Raw genomic sequence first — 22,636 nt, 5'->3', positions numbered from 1 at the left:
ATTAATAAAGAAACTGCCTAGACCCATTTGATAGGCCAACCCTTAGGTAAGCGGAGTAAACAGAACGGAATGCTGGGAGAAAGAAGCTGAGTCAGGGAGTCTCCATGATTCTCCCAATCCAGACAGACGCAGGTTAAGATCATTCCTGGTAAGCCAGCTCGTGGGCTACAGCAGATTATTAGAAATGGGCTAGTCCAGGTGCAAGAGCTAGCCTAGAAGAGGCTAGATATAATGGGCCAAGCGGTGTTTAAAAGAATACAGTTTCCGTGTAATTATTTTGGGTAAAGCTAGCCGGGTGGCGGGACATAGCCCGCCGCTCCGTATTTCAACAAAGAGCTTCGATGTAGGTGTGTGTTTATTAGCCTGGAAAGATGTGTCTGAGATGCAGGAACAGGAGGAGGTTGTCCTGACAAGGGGGTATGCTTTGTTTTTAAATATGTGAGAAAAGTTTGACAACCACTCTTCCTGGAGTGAGAGCATGCGTGTCCTCTGATGACTCCTAGGTTTCTCTCCGTGTTCCTACAGCTCCAGTGTGAGAAAAGGGGGTCTTCTGCACATGTGAATTTGGGGTTCTTTTTTCTTTCATCCCCAAGGATGTGATCCAGGTCAGGGAAAAGTAATTTAAAAACTACCTGGGCGGGGCTGGAGAGATGGCTCAGTGGTTAAGAGCATTGCCTGCTCTTCCAAAGGTTCTGAGTTCAATTCCCAGCAACCACATGGTGGCTCACAACCATCTGTAATGAGATCTGGTGCCCTCTTCTGGCCTGCAGACATACACACAGACAGAATATTGTATACATAATAAATAAATAAATATTTAAAAAAAAAAACTACCTGGGCATGGGAGAGCTGGCTAAATGCCCATTGCTATGGCCGAGGACCCGGGTCATAGTCAGCACCCACATGTGGAGTCCTAACTGTGTGTAATGCCAGTTCCCAGGAATCCAGTGGTATTCTCTGGCCTCTATGGGCTCCTACATGCATGCAGTACACACAACTCACACAGCCACACACACATACACACATATGTAAATATGTAGGGGCTGGAGAGATGCTCAGTAGTTAATAACACTTAATACTCTTATAGAGGACCACGTTGAGTTCCCAGCACCCAGGTCAGGCATCTCTCAACTGCCTGCTAACACCACCCTCCTCTGTCCGCTGCAGGCCCTGCACTCACTTGCACATACACACAGACAGTCACACATAAGCACAATAAAAGATTGAGAATTGAGTTTTTTTAAGTTTTACAAAATAAGTAAATATTTTTAATACCATTAACAAGAAGTCAGATATAAAGAGAAAAATGGGGGTAAATACAGACAGGAGGATTTTGTGTTATTCTAACATTTTTTGTGTGTTTTATCATAATTTTCTTTTACGTAGAAGGGTGTTTTGCCTACACGTGTGTTTGTGCATGTTGGGTGACTGTGGAGGCCAGAAGAGGGTGTCACACTGCCTGGAACTTGTATTATAGATGGCTGTGAGGTGCTCTGTGAGTGCTGGAAACCAAACCCAGGTCCTCTGCAAGCACAGCCAGTGCTCTTCGCGCTGAGCTATTGTTCTAGCCCAACTCTAATTTTCTAAAAATAAGTTTTGAGTAGTTCAAGAACTCTAAATGATGAGTTTTTATTTAACCGCAGTCGCATTGGCCACAAACACCACAAAATGGAACAAAGCGGAAAGCTGGGAGTATGAGCTCCGGGCATGCACAGCGTGTCTAGGAGCTGCGTGTGTGAGCCGCGGGGCACAAGCGTCATACCTAGTCATGTTAGCACTGTCCCGCAGTTTCATTCCTAGAGAGCCTTACCCGCTCTGTGGTAGTAAGGTGTTGGGTCTAAACTGGCCCAGTCCAGAGCATGTCTGTCTGTATGTCATTTTGTGTTAGCACTTAGTCATTCTGACTCTGTGCCAGCTGCGAAGCCACTGCTCCTGCCACACCTGGTCAGACTGCCTCCTGTGCCAGCTGCGATGCCATGCCACACCTGGTCAGACTGACTCTGTTCCAGCTGCGATGCCATGCCACACCTGGTCAGACTGACTCCTGTGCCAGCTGCAATGCCATGCCACACCTGGTCAGACTGACTCCTGTGCCAGCTGCAGTGCCATGCCACACCTGGTCAGACTGACTCCTGTGCAGCTGCGAAGCCACTGCTCCTGCCACACCTAGGTAGACTAACTCTGTTCCAGCTGCGAAGCCACTGCTCCTGCCACACCTGGTCAGACTGCCTCCTGTGCCAGCTGCGATGCCATACCGCACCACACCCATTGCCTTTCTTCCAGGAAGGAAGCAATGATTGGTTACTGCACTTAGCATTTTGAACTACAGTGTTTCCTTTCCATCAGCTGCTGCCTGACACCTTCTCATCCAGTCACTATGAGACCAGTTGGCTGTGTCTAGAATGCAGTTGGAGTGTCTGGAATGCAGAAACAACCATGAATACTCATGAAGTCATATTATGAATAGTACTTCTTTGAAAAATGAATAGTTTCTGGCTATCTGCCTGGAAATTGAATTCCTCCCCCACACTTCGAGTCACTTGGAGGTTGTCAAGAGCAGTGTTCTACCAACTACAGCCCGCAAGTGAAACCTAGGTCCTTGAGAAAGAGCAGCAAGTGCTCTTAACCACTGAGCCATCTCTCCAGCCATGGGTGGCTTTTGTTCGCTTGTTCGTTTTGTTTTTAAAACGATTCATTTAATTTTACAGAGTGTTTTACCTCTGTGTGTGTGTTGTGTGTGCAATGCCTACAGAGGTCAGAAGAGGGCAACACATTTTCTTGTGCTCGAGTTAGGGACAGTTGTGGGTACTGGGAACTAAGCCAGGGTCCTCTGTAGTAGCAACAAGTGCTCTTAATCACTGGGTCATCTCTCCAGCCCCTAAGTTTTCTATTTGTAAGTGGTGGAAAATATGGGAAGGAGAAGCCAACTTGTGACCTGAGACCTGAACTTCAGAGCCCAATGATGGCTTTATGTGCACAACCAAGCCTGTGTACAGGTTGTCAGTGATGGTTTTATGTGCACAGACAGGCCTGTGCACAGCCAGGCCTGTGCACAACCAAGCCTGTGCACAACCAAGCCTGTGCACAACCAAGGTTGTCACAGGTTGTACAGGTTGTCAGTGATGGTTTTATGTGCACAGCCAGGCCTGTGCACAGGTGATTACCAGTGATGACTTTATGTGCTCAGCCAGGCCTGTGCACATGTTGCCAGCGGCTGCCGCTACGCTACGCTGGCAGAGCTGAGTGGCTGTGACAGAGAGTGTGCCCCTCACATGGTCTAAAGTACTGTTCTAACCTCCTGTCTAGAAGTCGGAGATCTTTAGTCTAACAGAGCTGGTACACTATGTCACACGTTGCCTGGAAAGGAACTGTTCACCCAGCAGAAGCCTGAAACCATCAGCTGTGGGGCTTTGAGTCCTAGAACCCTCATTCCTTCATCCAGCAGAGTTTAGAGGGTGACAATCTACGGCACCAATTTTAAGACCTGGATTTATAGCAGTGTGTTTTTAAAATAAAACTCTGCTTCCTTTGAGGTGAGTTTCTATAGATAGAAAATGGACCCAAATAAGATGAAATAAGATTACTGCACATATGATATGCACTAATAAGGGAGAAGAAGGAAAATTTACCAAGACAGACACAGAGGGTCAAGGAGGGAGGGGTTAGCAATTTAAAGTTGGGCCAGGATAGGTGTATTGACATGACAGTATTCAAAGTAGAGCTGATAAAGATGAGAACATCGTAGAAATATCTACAAGAACATTCCAGAAACCGGAGAGATGACCCAGTGGGGAGGGACACTTGCTGTTCTTCCGGAGGACCAGAGTTCAATTCTCAGTGCCCATGTAACTACAGCTGCAGCAGAGCCAATGCCCTCCTCTCCCCTCCTCAGGCACCTGTATTCGCATGGCATGCACACAGAGACACACATACATATGCATGAATGAAAAAAATTTTAAAAATAAAAATAACATTCCAGGCACCAACAGTAAACAGAAACACAGGCCCTGCGGTAGCCCATGCCCACTGTAGTCAGTGAGCCATAAACTGAGGTCAGGGAAGCAAAAGGTGAGAATCCATTGTAGCGTTCTAGGCCATTTATTCTGAATGATTTCCACGTTTTTATTTAATATACACCTGAAATATTATATAACTACTTTCCAGAAAAGAGACACATCTGCATTCTTATTTTGATTTAAGGTTAAATAACTGAAATTCATAAGCATATACCTAAAAGTTGAGTAACAGAAAAAAAATATACAATGAGTGTTCAGCTAGCCATTAGTGTAACAAATCAGCCAAAAGCTCTAACCCTACTTCTGTGTGCGTTTATCACAATCAGCAGAACGCTGCTTCTGCTGTGGTTTGCCCTGTCATTTTGGTAACAGCAGAGACACTCATCAGCTAAGCTGGGCCTGGGAGGCACACACACAAAGCTCCATCCTTTCTCTATGTGATGTCTCCTTGTGGCTCTCAGTGTCTCTGACAACATGACCGTCCCGGATCGCAGAGTAGCAGGATCTATGAAAACTGGTTTAAGAGGGATTACAGAAGCTGCTAGAACTCTGAGATGCTGGATGCAGAACTGCCAGAGCATTGCCATCTGCCACACTGGAGAGATCAAAGCAAATCAAGAGGCTGGCCACTTTTCAATGCAAGAGCAACAGCATGGTGACCACAGATGGGCCAGGCAGCATCTCCGTACTTGGGGGAAAGTTGCTGGTGGCCATACCTGGAGATCATCAGTGTCAGCAAGAGCAGCCACTTCCCATACAGGCTCTCTAGGTTCCCTCCTCTCCTTCTGGCCATAGTATGTGCCAGGTATCAGACAGTTTGACTTGTGGGCAATTATTGATTAACTTTATATTCTTTGATCATGAGCTTCCCAAAGTTCTGTGAGCAGTTTTGAGGAGCTAGCCAGGCTAGCTATGTACAGCTCCCCACAGCCAGGGGCATCTTCCTCCCTGGATTTGTGATGCAGCTGCCTACTGAGTCCCCCTTGACACCCCCATCAGCAGCACCCTTATAGTCTAGAGGGAAGCTGGATTCACAATCTCAGCAAAGGAGATGAGAGGTGTATTCTGTGGGATCTTGGAAACAAGGAAGGCTCCTTCCACGAAAGAAGCTAACCTGACTGGTCAAATGTTCCCCCACCCATGCTGCTCCCCCAACTCCCCAAAATAACGAGAGTAGAGGTACCTGTGTTGGCTTCAGAAGCAAGCATTTCTTTCTGGAAATATTTCTGAAGCATTTACAGAGGAGTTCAAGATGAAGACAGTAGGAAGAATTCTCATCTGTCCGTCACCTACAGCCACAGTCCTCTTGTCAAAACGAAGATATTGCTGCTCTAACTATAAAAGTTCATTGAAGTTTATCAACTTTGGATCTGGTTAATTTTGGTGTGTGATCCTTATCTTCCTTCCAAGGATTTTTTTTATAATAAAATTTTCAAAAAGACATCATCATTAGCAGAAAACACATTTCCCTTTCCACTGCCCCCCCCCCGAATATCCCTCTGTTCTCCCAAGGTCCCCCTCCAGGATGCCACTGACATTTAGCTGTCATATCCTCAGTATCCCTAGTCTGTGGCTTTGGTCTTTCATGACCTTAATAGCTTGTGTAGGGCAGTTGCCAGGTGTTCTGTAGAGTGACTCTCAACTGTGGTGACTGGTATTTCTCAGAATTCCACTAAGGAATGGGAGCTGCTAGGACACTACAGAGCTGGTGCGCACTCTTTTGGCACTTGGTATCAATCTGTCATTTTATGAGTATTATATCATATTATGAGTATGATTGCATGTAGAATTTGGAGAACGTCCTCAGGTTCTGCTCTGACTAGTTTTTGTCACGGTGACACAAACTTCACCCAGGGAAGAGAAAATCTCAGCTGAGGAACTGCTTCCACCAGACTGGCCCATGGGCACATCTGTGGGGCATCTTCTTAATTAACGACAGGTGTGGGAGCCCAGCCCAGTGTGAGTGGTACCAGCCCTGGGCAGGTGGGCCTGTGTTATATGAGGAAGCCAACAGAGCAAGTCACAACAGTAAGCAGCCTTCCTCTGCAGTCCTTTCTCCAGTTCCTGTTTCCACGTTCCTGCTTTGGCTTCCCTCAGGTTGGACTGAAACCTGTAAGTCAGGTAAATCCTTTCCTTTCCCAAGTTGCTCTTGGATGAGGTGTTTACCACAGCAATAGACAGGAAACCAGACAGGTGTCATCCATCTTGTGTTTTGAGGCAGGATCTCTCACCGGCCTGGAACTCCCTAAGGCTAAGGTAGCTGACCCAGGGTCCTGCCTGTCTCTGCCTCCCAAACACTGTGATTACGAGCACACGTCATCATGCCAACCTTTGTTTTCACGAGGGTATTGGACTTGAACTCCGGTCCTGGGGCTTGCAAGGCAAGCCCTTTGTAATCACACCATCTCCCGAACCCTCAACCGATTTCCATCGCTGGTGATAAGAACCTCAACACTAATCTTCGTTAAGGTGTTATTTGTGGGTCTCTCCTGTGAGAGTAACTGTATTTCTATTTTCTCTGTGTTAGGGGAAAGTCACTAAGTCACATTCAAGAAAATGAAAGGAAGGAACCTCCAGGCCTTAAAAAACCCACCGTTTATTGGGCCCAGCTGTTAGAGCAGGGCGGGCGTGGGTCTGCCTTCTGACTTGCCGGTGACTTTGGGTGAGTCACTCAGTCCCCTAGAGGCAGGGTTTACTTTCCTCTTGTGAAATCCACCATGGTAGCCCTGCCCCACAGCCATCTCCCTGGGCTTTCGATGCACATGTCTAGAAACGCCCAGAGCGGCCAGAACCTGTCCAGTGAGCCATATTGATGACAGCAGAGGCCTCGGGCTTCTCGCATCACCAAGCCATGAGTGCCCCCACAGCAATAAGGCCATCGCTATTCTCATAGAAGGACCTCATGTTATAAACATGCTAGCAAGGATGCCGTGTAAGAGGGCACCGCAGGGGAACGGTTTGCAAAGTGAGGCACTGTTTTGCAAAGTGGATAATTCCCCTGAATTAGCCTTTTTGTACAAAGTCAGCTTTTTGCTTATTGGATTTGCTTAAACCAAAGGGGTTCTAGGAATTCCTTCCAAAGTACACACTGTTTTGGTGGCGACGGATCTGAGCAGACAAGCCTTCTCCTATAGAGGTGTTCTGTTTCCACTTATAGCAGTGGACTACGTCAGACTTGTCCATTACAGTCATGATGTCACAGCCCGGACGTTGGCTCTTCTAGTGGAGAACTCCAGTCAGTTTGTGTTTCTGACAACTCGATGTTTTCAAGAGTAGAACTCTGCTGTTTGGGGGCTCGAACAGAGACGGCGCGGGGGGGGGGCGGGGGGGGGGAGCTATGTATGTTTGCTTGGCTGGCCGTGAGCTTGTGATGCAGCCAAGAATGACCTTGAACTTTCTCCCTTTTTGAAAAAGGATTTCCTTTTTATTGTTTTTAATTTTATTTTTTAATTAAAATTTTTTCATCAAATATGTTTTGATCATATTCTTTCCCTCCCCAACTCCCCCCAGATCCTCCCCACCTCCCTACCAACCTCATGTTTTCTTTTCTTTCTTCTTTCTTTCTTTCTTTCTTTCTCTCTCAGAAAAATACAGCCCTCAGAAAATGAAAATAAAAACAAACAAAAACCAGTAAGACAAGAAATACCAAAATGAAACACCCCCCCGCCACACACACACACACAAACCATACAAAAGAAAACATGGAGTTTGTTTTGCATTGGCCTGTTACTCATGGACGTGGGCCTGCCTCCCAGTAGAGTTGATAAACCCAGGTCATGTGCCCCTCAGTCATGTCTGGAAGATGCTATGAAACACGACTTCCTATAGCCCAGGCTGGCCTTGAACTCTAAACCCCGCTGCCCCTGCTAGCCAAGTACGGGGATTTCGTCCACACCATCGCTCCTGGTTCATGCTATTTAGGAATTTACACCCAGAGTTTTTGCATGCTAGGCAGCTCTTTAGCAGCTGAGCTCCATCCTCAGCCCCTGGTAGTGTTTTTCTGGGGCCTGCCTCCTGGGGCTGGCTGTTTCTCTCCAAGCTTTGGGAACTCAAACCCATCTACATGGACCATGGCCCTGGGCAAGTGGCTCTGCTCTGGTACGACTCAAGGCTCTGTTCCAGGGATGCCGTGAGGATGGTAGTCCCTGGATCTCAGCACCGTGGAGGCACTGTCTCCTATAGTGATAGTTCATTTGTATTTTAATAAAGAAAGCTTGTCTGAAGATCAGGGACTAAAACAGCCCCACTGATCAGCCTTACAGACCAGGCAGTGGTGACACACACCTTTAATCCCAGTAGCCACACTGGTTTGCCATAGAAACCAGGCGGTAGCCGGGCGGTGGTGGCGCACGCCTTTAATCCCAGCACTCGGGAGGCAGAGGCAGGCGGATCTCTGTGAGTTCGAGGCCAGCCTGGTCTACAAGAGCTAGTTCCAGGACAGGAACCAAAAGCTACGGAGAAACCCTGTCTCGAAAAATAAAAAAAAAAAAAAAAGAAACCAGGCGGTAGTGGTACATGCCTTTAATTCCAGCCCTAGACATGGAATATAAGACGGGAGGAGACAGCTCTCACACACAGTCTCATTCTGAGGATTTCTGGAGGCAGGATCGCCATTTCAGACTGAGGTAGAGATAAGAACCAGTGGCTGGCTGCTTTGCTTCAGGTTGAACACTAATATCTGTCTCTGGATTTTTATTAATTGTGCTACAGTCTCCCACCCTGAGGAGCCCACTGCTAAGTCCTTGCCTTCACCCAGGGCCGAGAACTGACAAGCCTGGAATGGGCTGGTACAGAGCAAGAAAGCTATGAGGTCAAACCTTCACTGTCATCTCTGGAGACAGTTTCAGAGGCCTTTTGCAAGGTGACAGAGAACATTCATTCTCTATACAGCCTACACAGTAGGTATCATGTTTGTATTCTCTAGATGTCTGAAGATGGCCCAATTGTTTGACTGGGGTTGTGGGAAGGATTAAGTGTTTGTGAAATGTAAAGATTTTGAGAAGTCAAAAATTTTTAGTAACCACTTGACGTTGCTTTATTGGGGCATGAGAGGGGCGGAGTCAGTACCGGTACATCTGTGTATCTACGTAGTAGTCATAGATCTACACTTGACCAACAACTATTTCACTGTAGCTGTTTTATTTACTCTTTGAGAGTCTGCCGGACAACTCCCAAATAAATACACAGAGACTTATTTTTACTTGTTTCTAGCCAACATTTTTAACTTAAATTATTCCTTTTACCTTTTGCCTCTGGGCTTTTACCTTTCTCTAATCTGTATCCCTTTCCTTCCTTCATATTCCAAGGCTGGCTATGGGGCTGTGTACCTGTGTGTCTGTGCACCTGTGTGTCTGTGTACCTGTGTGTCTGTGTAGTTGTGTGACTGTGTGGCTGTGTGCCTGTGTGTCTGTGCACCTGTGTGTCTGTGTACCTGTGTGTCTGTGTGTCTGTGTAGTTGTGTGACTGTGTACCTGTGTGGCTGTGTACTTGTATGCCTGTGTGTCTGTGTACCTGTGTGACTATGTACCTGTGTGTCTATGTGACTGTGTACCTGTATGGCTGTGTGACTGTGTACCTGTGTGGCTGTGTGACTATGTACCTGTGTGCCTGTGTGACTGTATACCTGTGTGACTGTGTGTCTGTGTACCTGTGTGGCTGTGTGACTGTGTACCTGTGTGGCTGTGTGACTGTGTACCTGTGTGCCTGTGTGACTATGTGTCTGTGTACCTGTGTGGCTATGTACTTGTGTGCCTGTGTGTCTGTGTACATGTATGCCTGTGTACCTGTATGGTTGTGTGACTGTGTACCTGTGTGACTGTGTACCTGTGTAGTTGTGTAGCTGTGTGACTGTGTACCTGTGTGACTGTGTGACTGTGTACCTGTGTGACTGTGTACCTGTCTAGCTGTGTGGCTGTGTGACTGTGTACCTGTGTGGCTGTGTAGCCGGCTCCTGGCATCCTCTCTCCTCCTTTTATTATTCCTTCTCCTAGTTCTTCTCTTGAACCTAGATTTCTCTTCCTATTTATTCTCCCTACCTGGCAGCCTGGGCTATCCCTCTCCTGCCTTGCTATTGGTCATTCAGCTCTTTATTAGACCAATCAGGTGTTTTAGACAGGCAAAGTAACACGGCTTCACAGAGTTCAACAAATGCAACATAAAAGAATGGGACACATATGTTTTTCTTTGGGTTCTCCTTATTTAGCTTCTTTAGGATCACTAACTATAGGCTCAATGTCCTTTGTTTATGGCTAGAAACCAAATATGAGTGAGTACATCCCATGCTCCTCTTTTTGGGTCTGGCTTACCTCACTCAGGATAGTGTTTTCTATTTCCATCCATTTGCATGCAAAATTCAAGAAGCCCTTGTTTTTTACTGCTAGAGAAGCTAAATAAGGAGAACCCAAAGAAAAACATATAGGCATCCTCCTGAATATTAACCTTCATCAGGTGATGAAAGGAGACAGAGACAGAGACCCACATTGGAGCACCGGACAGAAATCTCAAGGTCCAAATCAGGAGCAGAAGGAGAGAGAGCACGAGCAAGGAACTCAGGACCACGAGGGGTGCACCCACACACTGAGACAATGGGGATGTTCTATCGGGAACTCACCAAGGCCAGCTGGCCTGAGTCTGAAAAAGCCTGGGATGAAACCGGACTCGCTGAACATAGCGGACAATGAGGACTACTGAGAACTCAAGAACAATGGCAATGGGTTTTTGATCCTACTGCACGTACTGGCTTTGTGGGAGCCTAGGCAGTTTGGATGCTCACCTTACTAGACCTGGATGGAGGTGGGTGGTCCTTGGACTTCCCACAGGGCAGGGAACCCTGATTGCTCTTTGGGCTGATGAGGGAGGGGGACTTGATTGGGGGACGGGGAGGGAAATGGGAGGCGGTGGCAGGGAAGAGACAGAAATCTTTAATAAATAAATAAATTTAAAAAAAAGAATGGGACACATCTTTGCATCATTAAATGAATATTCCACAGCATTAAAAAATAACACATTTTAACTAATATTCCATGACATCCCTCCTTTCCCAGATTGCTTCATTTTCTTTTATTATACAAAGAGGTTTAAAGATGGAAGCAGGGACTAGTGAGATGGCTCAGAAGTTAGGAGAACTGATCCTGCAAAGAACCCAAGCTTGATTCCAAACACCCACGCTGGGTGTCTACAAGCACCTCTCATGGCAAAGGGCACCTGCGCTCACATACACAGACCACCCTACACACACTCACACACTCATGCACGCACACACACACACACACAATTATAAAAGTAATAAGAATAGGTGGCCCATGCCTTTAATCTCAGATACAGACAGATCTCTGTGAGTTCAAAGCCAGCCTAGCCTACATAGTTCCGGGGCAACCAAGGCTACATAGAGAGACCCTGTCTCAAAAAACAAAAACAAAATACTAGTAAATTAAAAAAAAAATGGAGGTAACTCAATTTCCCAATCTCTCTCCCCTTTGTGAAGGACCAACAAATGCACCTCATCTCTGTTCTTCCTATTCCTTTACTTTCTCTGTCCCTCTGCTCATCCAAGCCTTGCCTCTACCTACCCCTACCTGGAAGTCTGCCCTCTTCTCTGAGTATCCAGCTGGTACTTACTTCAAGCCTCCAGTGGTCTCACGACTCATAGAAGACCCTTTAATAGCTGCTTTCACCCCAAATGCCACTTGCATCTCCTCAAGATGTGCCCCTTTGAATGGGAGAACATGGTATCTGCTTGTGATGACATGTTCTTTTCTCTGCGTCCTCTCTTGTCCAGTGCAGGGCAATGGTGTGCAGATACTTTATGGGACAGACCATCTACTCCTTTTCCCTCTGGCAAAGGATTTGATTTTTCTTCTTGCTGCCACCTCCTGTGCTCTCCTCTCCTGCCTCCAACCATCCTTTTAGGGCCAAGCTCACCCTCCTGAAAGGTCACCGTCTAGCTCAGAAGAGTGTCTGTGACCCGTAGCATCAGTGTCTTCTGCTTCTCTGACAGATGTTTGCTTTGAGGCCATCAGGACTGACACAGGGAGATGGTTTTCCCATGAGTGAGGCCGTGTACGAGGCCATCGGAGGGAGGGACGAGCCGGAGTGAGATGACAAGACCAGGAATCATGGGCAGATCTGAGCTCCTGGCTTCCTCTGTGTCTGAGGCAAGATGCACCTCTTTGGGATCTCCCAAGACCTCGTTCTCCGCTCACCACACCAAGCTCTTTGGATTGACCTTAATGTTTCCCTCAGGAGAGATGTTTTCTCCTGCATAAGCTATAGCAAGTGCTTCATAAATAGAGATTGCTGAGATGGGAGCAATATTTTAAAACAGCCAGTTCAAAAGGTAATAGTTTATTTTATGATAAAACCCACACAAACCAGAGTGGTTTTTCTTTTTCTTTCTTTTCTTTGTTTTGTTTTTTGAGATAAGATTTCTCTGTGTAACCATCCTAGAACTAGCTCTTGTAGACCAGGCTGACCAGAACTTACAGCGATCTGCCTGCCTCTGCCTCCCAAGTGCTGGAATTAAAGGTGTGTGCCACCACCGCCCGGCCAGAGTCCAGAGTGGTTTTTCACCTTGTTACCAAGTGATAAAACGTCAGAGAGGGATAGAAAAAGAGACAGGATGATGATTCTCTCTGGTTTCTTGCTCTTATCCCATGGACTATGGTCAGTCTGTTCTAACACACACTCACTCATACACACTACACACGCACTCACATACACACACTCACACACACCATGAATACATACTCACACAGGCACTCACCACACACCACACACACACCACACACACTACACACCACATACACACATACCACACACATACTCACACCACACACAGACCACATAAACACATACCACAGACACACACACCACACACACTCACACCACACACACTCACACCACACACACTCGTACCACCATCCCCCACCCCCATTTCCTGGTAAAGATCTAGGGAGTGAGCTCAGGGCCTCTCCCATACTCATTCAGAACCCTGTGCTGCATCCCTAGCTCCACCTTAAGATGAAGTGTCACTGGGTTGCCCAGACTGACCTCAAATTGTCCTTCTAAGCCTATAGCTGTGTGTCACCAGGCCTGGGTGAGTGGTGGTGGCAGCTCCTACCATCCCCTTTCTCTTTCCCTTTTTTTTCACTTTTGTTTTTGAAATGCTTTATAACTCAAGCTGAACTTCAACTCCAAATCCTCCTGTCTCAGCCTCCCGAATACTGGGATCACAGGTGTGCAAGGCCACACCTGGATGAATTATGGCTTTTTGACTGGACCTTGAACTCTAAGTTGAGGCCACCTGGATTCAGGTCAGTATTTTCATGCTTAAAACCTCTTTCTGAGATAAAGTATTTAGTCTTTCTAATCCCCACCTTCTTCAAAAAGAAAAAGTGCTATCTCTTGGGTTGTCATGAAGACTGAATGAAGCACACCTTTCTATAGAAAAACCTGGCTTTACCAGTCGGTAGTGGCTCCTTTACTTCTAGTGCTTGGGAGGCAGAGGCAGACAGGTCTCTGTAAATGCAGCCTGGAATACAGAGAGAGGTCCAGGATAACCAGGGATACTCAGAGAAAACCTGTCTCGGAAAACAAAAAGGAAGAAGGAGGAAGAGGAGGAGGAGAAGGAAGAAAAAGAAAAGGAAGGAAGAAAGAAAGGAAGGAAGGAGGAAGGAAGGAAGGAGAAGGGAAGGGAAGGGAAGAGAAGAGAAGAGAAGAGAAGAGAAGAGAAGAGAAGAGAAGAGAAGATTAGCTTAGCTTCATGGTGCTATCATTGCTAAAATGCTGGTATCACCTCCAAACCCTTTGTCCTTGGACATCCCATAAACTGTCATCTTCTGCTATAAGATGGGAACAATGTGAGTTAGGACAGAGCTACCCTGGTCAGAAAGAAGCCCTTCTCCATGCACATGAACCTCTGGTTCCCATCACTGCAACCAGCCTCTCCCAGGGATGGTGTAGCCTGTCTTTCTCTATGGACAGGGCAAGAGTAGAAGAACATACTTCCTGGAGTGAGACCGGTGGTTCAAACATCAGCTTGTCCCTCACAAGCTCCATTTGTTCCTATGGTATGAACAAGTGGGGGCTGTACCAGTACTGGTAAAGAAATCACGGACATTTTAGTAGGCCATTGGCCAACACAGCCAGGCTGTTTACTGAATCCCGGTTACGGTAGTCTTTCTGATACAGAACTTGCTGAACGTCAACTCGTGCACTTTGTACTCATGGACCTTAGACTAAGGAGGAAGAGAGCTACCATTTGACAAGTTCTAATAAAGCATGGTGAGTAATTCGACAGAGGAGAAGTGAGGAACTCGGACACTCACCGTGGAAGGCTCCATCACAGATTAGGTATTTGGAAAATGAGTTGACGGACTGATAGGAAGTCAAAGGGAAAGATAAAGAGCTGTGTAGCATCACGACCATCTTTTCTTTCATATCAATTGACTGAGAGTGCAGACCTAAGACAATCTGCCTGTGACCTTGCTCCAAACACAGCAGTTGGTTTAGGTTGGGGACTTCAGTAGCCTACGAGTTTATAATTGAATGAATAATTTGGTTTAGGATGTCTCAAGGAGAGCAGAGGTAAAAGACCCTTTCTTCCCCTACCCCCACCCCAATCTGACATAAAAAAAAAAGCGTTGATGTTGCTAGCATCTTCCTAGCTTTTTACCCATTTGGAAACCCAGAGTGTAGACAGAGCCAGTCCCACCTGGAGACCAAAGAAGGAAAACTGTAGAACCCAATATTATCACCCACTGACCTTTTGACTGAAGCACAAGTCAATGGGTCCCTATGGTTGTTTAAACCAGCTAGAGCTGAGCTCTCTGTTGTGCCAGTGAAACACACCAACCGATACGCAAGAGAAGAACAGTTTAAGAAAGGCTGAAGGGGACCGGAGGCATCCATTGTCTTTAACAACATGGAGGCTACAAGACCTGGCAAAGTCAATATTGGCGGCAGGAGCCTGAGAACAGGGAGAACCTGCTTCTACAGAACAGCAAAATGGGTAGAAGACCCCTTTAAGACATGAATGCTTGACTGTGCTTCAGGAGCCCACTCTAAGGTCTGGTCTCACAGACAGCTGGGATTCTCTAAGATTCCAAACACTCGTTGTCCCCCTAGCCACCCAAACACGTCCCACAAATCCTTTTCCCTATGTGGGTTCTCTGGTCACTGTAAATGGAACAACTGGAATAGGTTAGGATAAGCTAAATTTCCATCATAGGGGGCTAGTCAGATCAATGTTTGGCTCCTTTCTCTCCAAGACACTCACTGCTGCTTACTTGAGCCATTCCTGCTCATAGTCCTTGGAGAAAAAGATTCAATGGACAAGGTTCTGAGTTCAGCCTCCCATTTCTGAAACAACTGAGCAAACAAAGTCCTACACATTCTTGGTTCAGCAGATAAATGAACGCACACTAATGATCCCAACTCAATCCCCAGAACCCATAGGGTGGAAAGAGAGAATTGACTCCCACAGGTGTCCTCTGACCTCCACAGGAGTGCTATAACGTGTGCAACCCCCACACAAATAAACTTAATAAAATAACAGATCTGTGTGCACCCTGCCTAAGAAGGAGAACGCAAGGAGGCTCAGCGTTGAAGCTTAGGCAGGGCGCTGCACAAACATTCCACCCTTTACAAGCTCTAGTGGGTTCAGGTTTCCTTAACCGGGGTCTCTTCCAGTAAGTAAAGGATTCCAACCCACTAAAGTAACTATCACTCCCCGCCAGTAACTCCAGGAGCCCCGGCACTCTCTTCTTCAAGAAATGGCTCGTTCATCAGCTCTGCTTGTCACTGACACCCTTCAGTCTCTCCTTCCATGAGCTCCAGTGTCTGCCCTGGCTTCCAAGCACCAATATCTACCCTGGCTTTAGTGAGGGCTTTGGACTTCCGAGGTGTCTATGGCTAGCACTCACTAGTCCTGGCACTCCTACTGCACAGAAGGGCAGACTACAACATTAACCAGAGGAGCACAAGTCCAGGCTGCTACTCTGGGAATACAGCTAGCCACACTCCATGCTGCCCCCTTCATTACACCCCAAAGGACCACCTATTACTAGCTTACTTAGATGTTTGTGAACTTTCTGTTTGGAATAGATTTGCATTTATAGAAAAGTTGCAAAATAATCCTCTTATATCCCGCAACAAGCCCCAACCTAAACACTAACATTTTTTATAATCACCAACTAGCCAAAACTGGAAACACTGGACTGAAGATGTAGGGCTAATGCTAGCTAGCATGCCCAAGACTCTGGGTTTGAGCCTGGCACCACGCGAACAGGTGTGGCAGCTCATGCCTGCAATCCTGGTATTTGGGAGGTAGAGGCAGCAGGATCAGGAGTTCAAGGTTATCCTGGGCTCTGCAGAGAGTTCAAGGCCAGCCTGGGATACATGTGACCTGGTCTCAAAATTAAAGAATCAGTTAATTAATTAACATAGAAACAAAGCTTAGTTAATCTAGAGAACACACAGCTAAGCGAGCAGGCACATTGGCACACGTCTGTGATCCCGGAACTCTGAAGGCAGAGACGGGGCATCTGGCGTTTGGCCTAGAAAACATCTCTAGTTTCCTTTGAGATGATTTGAAGAGGGAGTACTGGCCAGTTTGCAATTCACAGGATAAGCTTTCCACTTGAATGTGTCCGATGTTCCCTCAAGATTAGGTTCAGGTTACATGTTTCGGGAAAGAATATCACCATGCCCTTTCCAGAGCATAGATTGAGTGGTGCATGATGTCAATTTATGTCATTACTGGGAATGTCAACTCTGATTATTTGATGCCAGTGGCGCTTGCCAGCTCCCCTCTCTGCAATGCCACTCTTCGTCCCTTTGCAGCAGATAAATGGGTGACTGGTAGGAAGAATCTCTGGCCCAGGAAAGCAGCTGCAGCTTCACTCTGGTTTTCTGTTCTTCTTTTGCTTCTTCATTTGAGACAGGTTGTCGTATAGCCCAGGCTACCCTTGTATTCATTTATGGAGGCAAGGATGACTTAGAACTTAGGCAAGGGTGACCTAGAGCTTCTGACCCTCCTGCTCTAACTTTTCAAGATATAAGGACTGCAGGTGTGCACACCACACTCAGTTCACAGTGTGGACCACAGATGTGCACACCACAGATGTGCATACCACAGATGTGCACACCACCACACACAGTAAACACTATGTGGATCAAAGGTGTGCACAACCACACTCAGTTCACAGTGTGGACCACAGATGTGCACACCACAGATGTGCACACCACCACACACAGTAAACACAATGTGGATCACAGGTGTGCACACCACACTCAGTTCACAGTGTGGGATCACAGGTGTGCACAACCACACTCAGTTCACAGTGTGGACCACAGATGTGCACACCACACACAGTTAACACAATGTGGATCAGAGGTGTGCACACCACACTCAGTTCACACACTGTGGACCACAGGTGTGCACACCACACTCAGCTCACAGTGTGAGATCAGAGGTATGCACACCACACTCAGTTCACAGTGTGGTGAAAACTGTTAGAGAAGGAACCCAGAGTCACAAACCAAGGTGAGGGAGGACCAGGCCTAGTCTTGGGCCACCTGTGTCCTTATCTGATGTTACTTTCCAGTCATTCTGGAGGCTGAAGCACGAGGATGGCTAACCCAGAGCTCACTGGGGCAGCGTGCTGAGTAAAAAGAAGTCCGGCTCAGCTCTGTGGCAGAACGCTCGCTTGCTTTGCGAGGACCCAGCTTCCATCCCTAGCCCGCTAAATTAACCTGAGACTATTCATCTGTATCTTGACCCGGTTCCCCCCTCCTTGACAACTGAGAAGTCCCAGTGGTAACAAATGTAATGACAGCACCTTCAGCAACATTGCCATCCTCACCACATCCTTCTGCTGCTGTGCTCCAGTTCTTTCTCATCCCCATGCTGGGTTTGCTTTTTAAAAGATCAACTTGCACCCTCTCTGATACCAGCGGTGGTGGTCCTCCTTTGAAGCCTTAGCAGGCAGGAGGCTGAGATAGACGCATCGTGGGTCCCAGGCCAAACTGGACAGCATAACAAGACACTGTTTCAGACAAAACCAGCAAAATGTAGCAAGTGGACAAATTCACTTAAATACAGAACATTCAGAAATACACACTAGCTCTCTGTGACTGCCAGTCAAGCAATGTGTCCAGCTGTAGTTAGCAGAGGACATGGCTGTGATAATCAAGTACCAAATGCCTTATGTTTTTATATATGGAGGGAGGAGCCACTTTAAGGCAGGCCCCAGGTCTGTAGCCCTACTACAGTCAGGGTCTGAGCTGATGCCTGAGGGCCCTGTTATTACAAGGGCCATGAGGATTCCTAGGGTCTGGGCTGCCGCCTGCGTCTGTGTTGTTGTCTGAGGGCCATGCTACAACTGGGGTCGTGCCAGTCTGGGTGGCCTACGCAGACATCAGAGACCACGGTGACACCCAGACCAGGTTGCTACCGAGGACCATGTCTGGGTCGGCGGTGCTGCTGTAGCCCGGGTCTGTGTTAAAATCCATGGCCCACCATGCCACCAAGGGGCATGCTGCAGCCAGAGCCATGCAGATCTGAGCGTCCTGCGCTGCTACCTAATGCCATGGTGATGTCCCCTGCAGAACTGCAGCTGAAGCCCATGTCTGGGTGCGTGACCCTACTACAGCAGGGCTCTGTGTTGATGCCCAAGGTTCCTGTTGCCATCGAAGACTACGTGGATGCTCAGAATCTGGTGCCATGTTGGTGTCTGAGGGTCACGCTGCCATTGGAGTCTTCCTGACCTGTGTTTCCACCCGGAACTAGGATGTTGTCCTGGCACAAGCTGCTGCTGAGGACCAGGTCTGGGTCCATGGTCTTGCTGCAGCTAGAGTTTGTGTTGTTTTGTCTGTGACCTGCGTCACCTTAGGGGGCTGAGGGCCATGCTGAGCTGGCCCTGCCCTTCACTGGCCCTGGGAAAGCTGGTTCTGACCCTCACAGGGTCAGCAGCAGCAGCAAGAGAGCTGGCCCTGACTCTCATGGGAGACCAGGCTCCCAGCACTCGGGAGAGATGTCCCTACCCCTCACTATGGCAACAGAGAGCTGGGCCTGATGGAATGGGCCTAGAGGAGCTGGCTTGACCCCTTGCCTGAGTGGGGGTGCCTACTGACCAGCTCAGCTACCACCTAGCTCACAGGTGGGTAATAAACTCAGGACCAAAGAGGCAAGATGGCCAACTCAGAACCTTCCCAAGGAGACATTGCACCTGCTTTTCCCACTGATGGGCACCATGGCAGCCATCTAGCTATCTGGAGAGTCAGTCTGAGAGAAGAGGGAGCCGGGAGGTGGGAATGCCTGGGCTGTGTCTTCCTCCCTTGGCAGTTAAGCTATCTCCTGGACTGTTCACTACAAGAACCGAGCTCGTTAAACAGTTTGGGTTAATAGTAGAAAGACTCCGCACAAATGGGGCAGTCTGTGGTCTCCTCACCTCCTGTGCACACGCATCCAGTCACTAATTTCTGCTCTCATGGGGGGACATCTGGTCCCAGGAGGTCCCAGAGCCTCCCTTCTGCTCCCTAAGCCAGGTGAGACCTCAGGGAAGCAGCCTGGCCGTAGCACCCAGGCTTCTGCGCGGTCTATTTATATGTGAAACCACTTGCGTTCTCCTAGTTAGTGGCAGATCTGCCTGTTTGATGTTAATGAGTTTGTGAACCCAACAAAAACATAAAAGAGGAGGCTCTTGCAAAGAGGGAAAATAGAAAATAAAGTGCCATCGAGATGGGATGGGCTCGAGATCTGCCTTGAAGCTCACCAGCCCCCTTTCTCTGGCTTCCCAACGGGGCCCCTTTCATCCAATGGAAGGAATCGAGATAAAATGCCAGTCTGGTGAATATCCCGCAAAACCAAACCACACTGATTAGTCTGGACAAAGAAAATGAAGAATTTGGCTGATCAAAGTGAGCTCGGCTCCCCCTTGAGCCTCACCCACCCCATTAGGCCTCCTGTGGACAAGAGAGACAGGTCTCTCCCCATCAGGAGTGCTGCCATGTTCAAGCAGCCCCTTGCGCGTGGTGAGAGTCTTAGCTGTCTCGTAATAACCCACTTTAGGACACAGACGTTCTGATCTGATATTACTAAATGAAAGTGGCTGCTTTCTAATCTGGGGAGAGTGGGGGCATTTGTAACAGCCAGAATCAAAGGCTGGGGCCCTTTCTGTTCCTAATTATCAATAGTATTTTATAATCTTATTAATATTGATACGCAGTATACTGAAGATCTGTTAAGGAGTAATGTATGTGGAAGATAATTAACAAGACCCGAGTCAGATCAATCGCTGATTTGACAGCCAACGGTGTGTGGCTTATAAATTATACATATTCTAGGTATTGCTCAAAATGTTTAAAGTTTCAGTCCAATCCTTCCGATCCAGCGCTCAGGGAAGACTTGAACCTAAAGGTACTGTCCCCAGCCTACTACAGCCTCCTCTGCATACACAGGACTTGCCTCCTTACTTAAAAAAATCAAAGGGTTCCCTTTCCTGCCAACTCCACACAAGGCATAAAAACACACCTCTCCCTTGTAAGGTGCAGAAAAACAAAAGGTGGGATCTTGTAAGGAAAGAGAGGATTAATAAAAGCAAGGCAATTTGCCTTTTGATTTCCAGAGGAAGGTAGCAGCTCAGTGCTTCAGGTGGCGGAATTCACGTTCTCCTGGATGCTGTTGGGACCGACATGAGATACTGGGCTACGGCGACGAATAACCTCAATTAACGTATCTGTTTCGGTTGACTCAGGAGCCCACACTATATTCCTGTATGTGTGCGCCTGGGGGTGCACACGTGTCCGCAAAGTTATCATAAAGGTCATAAGCAGCCCCAAGGACAACCCACCTATAACAGAAATGCCTTCGCTGCACCTGTATTCCCGAGGCAGGAGAATTACCACGAGTTGGAAGCCAACCTGTGTTACACAGGAGCTCCAAAGTAGCCCGAGTTACAGAGTGAGGCTCCACCTTAAAGAAAAAGAAAAGAAAAGCCATACCTGTGTTGCTCGCCCCTGGCAGCGAGGAGATGCTAGCTCCCACTGAAGAAGAGCTAGCTGACTCTGAAGAGGCCCTAAAGAGCTTTGAACTCTTCTCGCGGGTTTTGCAGAGGGAATTGTCTAGTCTGTGGCACAGAGACAGGCAGCCGTCTGTGAGCAGTTCCCCGCTTACCTCTGCCATCCGACGCTGTCTCCCCCACCTCTGCAGGCTGTGGTGAGGATGAAATGACAGCCTTCAGGAAGTTTGTCCAGTATCCAGTCACGCCGCCCCTAAGCCAGTGCTGGCTCCCAGTATACACAGAACAAAGCCAGCCTTGCTCACCGCACTCAGTCTCCCTTGCTGGTTCCTGTTGGCTTTCCCAGTTTGCTCAGTGCTCCAGGTGAGCCATTTGTCCTTCCCATCTGTCCCTGCCCTACCCTCTCAGGCTGTCCCTTCCCCTTTTCCCCAGGCCTCACCTTTTGGAAGCATCACAGTGAAGCCAGGTGTCACGTTCTCCAAATGGCTTCCCTGGTCTTCAAAGTAAAAGCTGCTTCTGGCTGCTAATCACGTTTTACCTGCAGTGGAAGCACTGGAACCTAGTCCACTCCCAGTGGGAAAATCCAGCTAGGGGTGAACGAAGACCCGCCCCCCTTCTCTCTCTCTCTGTTCTTGAGAGACTCGTGTATCCCAGGCTTGTCATAGATGATTGAGAACATCCTTGACTTCTGCCCCTCTGGCCCCATCTAGGCCAGAGCTGGGGGCCTGACCCAGGGCTTTGGTGCAGGCCTAGGCAAGCACACACTGCCCACTGAGCTACATCCCCAGTCTTTCATTTGGTTTCTGAGTAAGAATCTCACTACATATCCCTGGTTGGCCTGGAACTACTTCTTAGACCAGGCAGGCCTCAAACTCAGCAATCCTCAGCCTCTTTGGCGGCCTGGGTTATCGGCATGTATCACCTTATCTGGCTCACTGGTTTGTTTTCATCCCTTGTGGGATCCCACTCAATGTCTGAGGGTTGTTGCTGTTGTTTTGGTTTGGTTTTTTTTTGGCAGTGGGGGTTGGGGGCGGGATCCTAGCTCAAGAAACTGTCCCTCACACTGTGCTGGCATACTCTGTTGGCCTCTACAGTAGGTAGAGAACCGTTGTGACACACATGGCCACAATGACCAGAGGAGCTGTTGGGAGCCCAGATCCTGGGGTAGGATCTACGGACTGAATGTACTGTCTTGTTTTGTTTTGTTTTTGTTTGGGTTTTCGAAATAGGGTTTCTCAGTGTAGCCTTGGCTGTACTGGAACTTGCTCTGTAAACCAGACTGGCCTCAAACTCACAGAGATCTGCCTGCCTCTGCCTCCCATGTACTGGGATTACGGTGTGGATCAGCACAGCCCGGCCCTGAATGTACTGTTTAATTGAACTCTCCCAGAAGCCTCTTGGCATGGGTCTAAGATGTGCTTTGTCTTCTGATAACACACTGCAGACTGCCACGCCCCGTCTCCATCCTCCAAGCGTCCAGCTGCACCATGCTTCCCAGGCACCCTTGCAGTCAGGTGTAACCATGTGACTGGCTTCTGCTCAGTGAACTAAAGAGAACATTCGTCACTTTCGGACAAAACTTGCAGTACTTCATTCTCCAGT

The sequence above is a fragment of the Microtus oregoni genome, unplaced genomic scaffold, assembly GCF_018167655.1.
Source record: "Microtus oregoni isolate MIOR12 unplaced genomic scaffold, Mior012 000012F_ref0000307, whole genome shotgun sequence".
NCBI lineage: Eukaryota > Metazoa > Chordata > Mammalia > Rodentia > Cricetidae > Microtus > Microtus oregoni.
Note: the sequence above shows the minus strand (reverse complement) of the source record.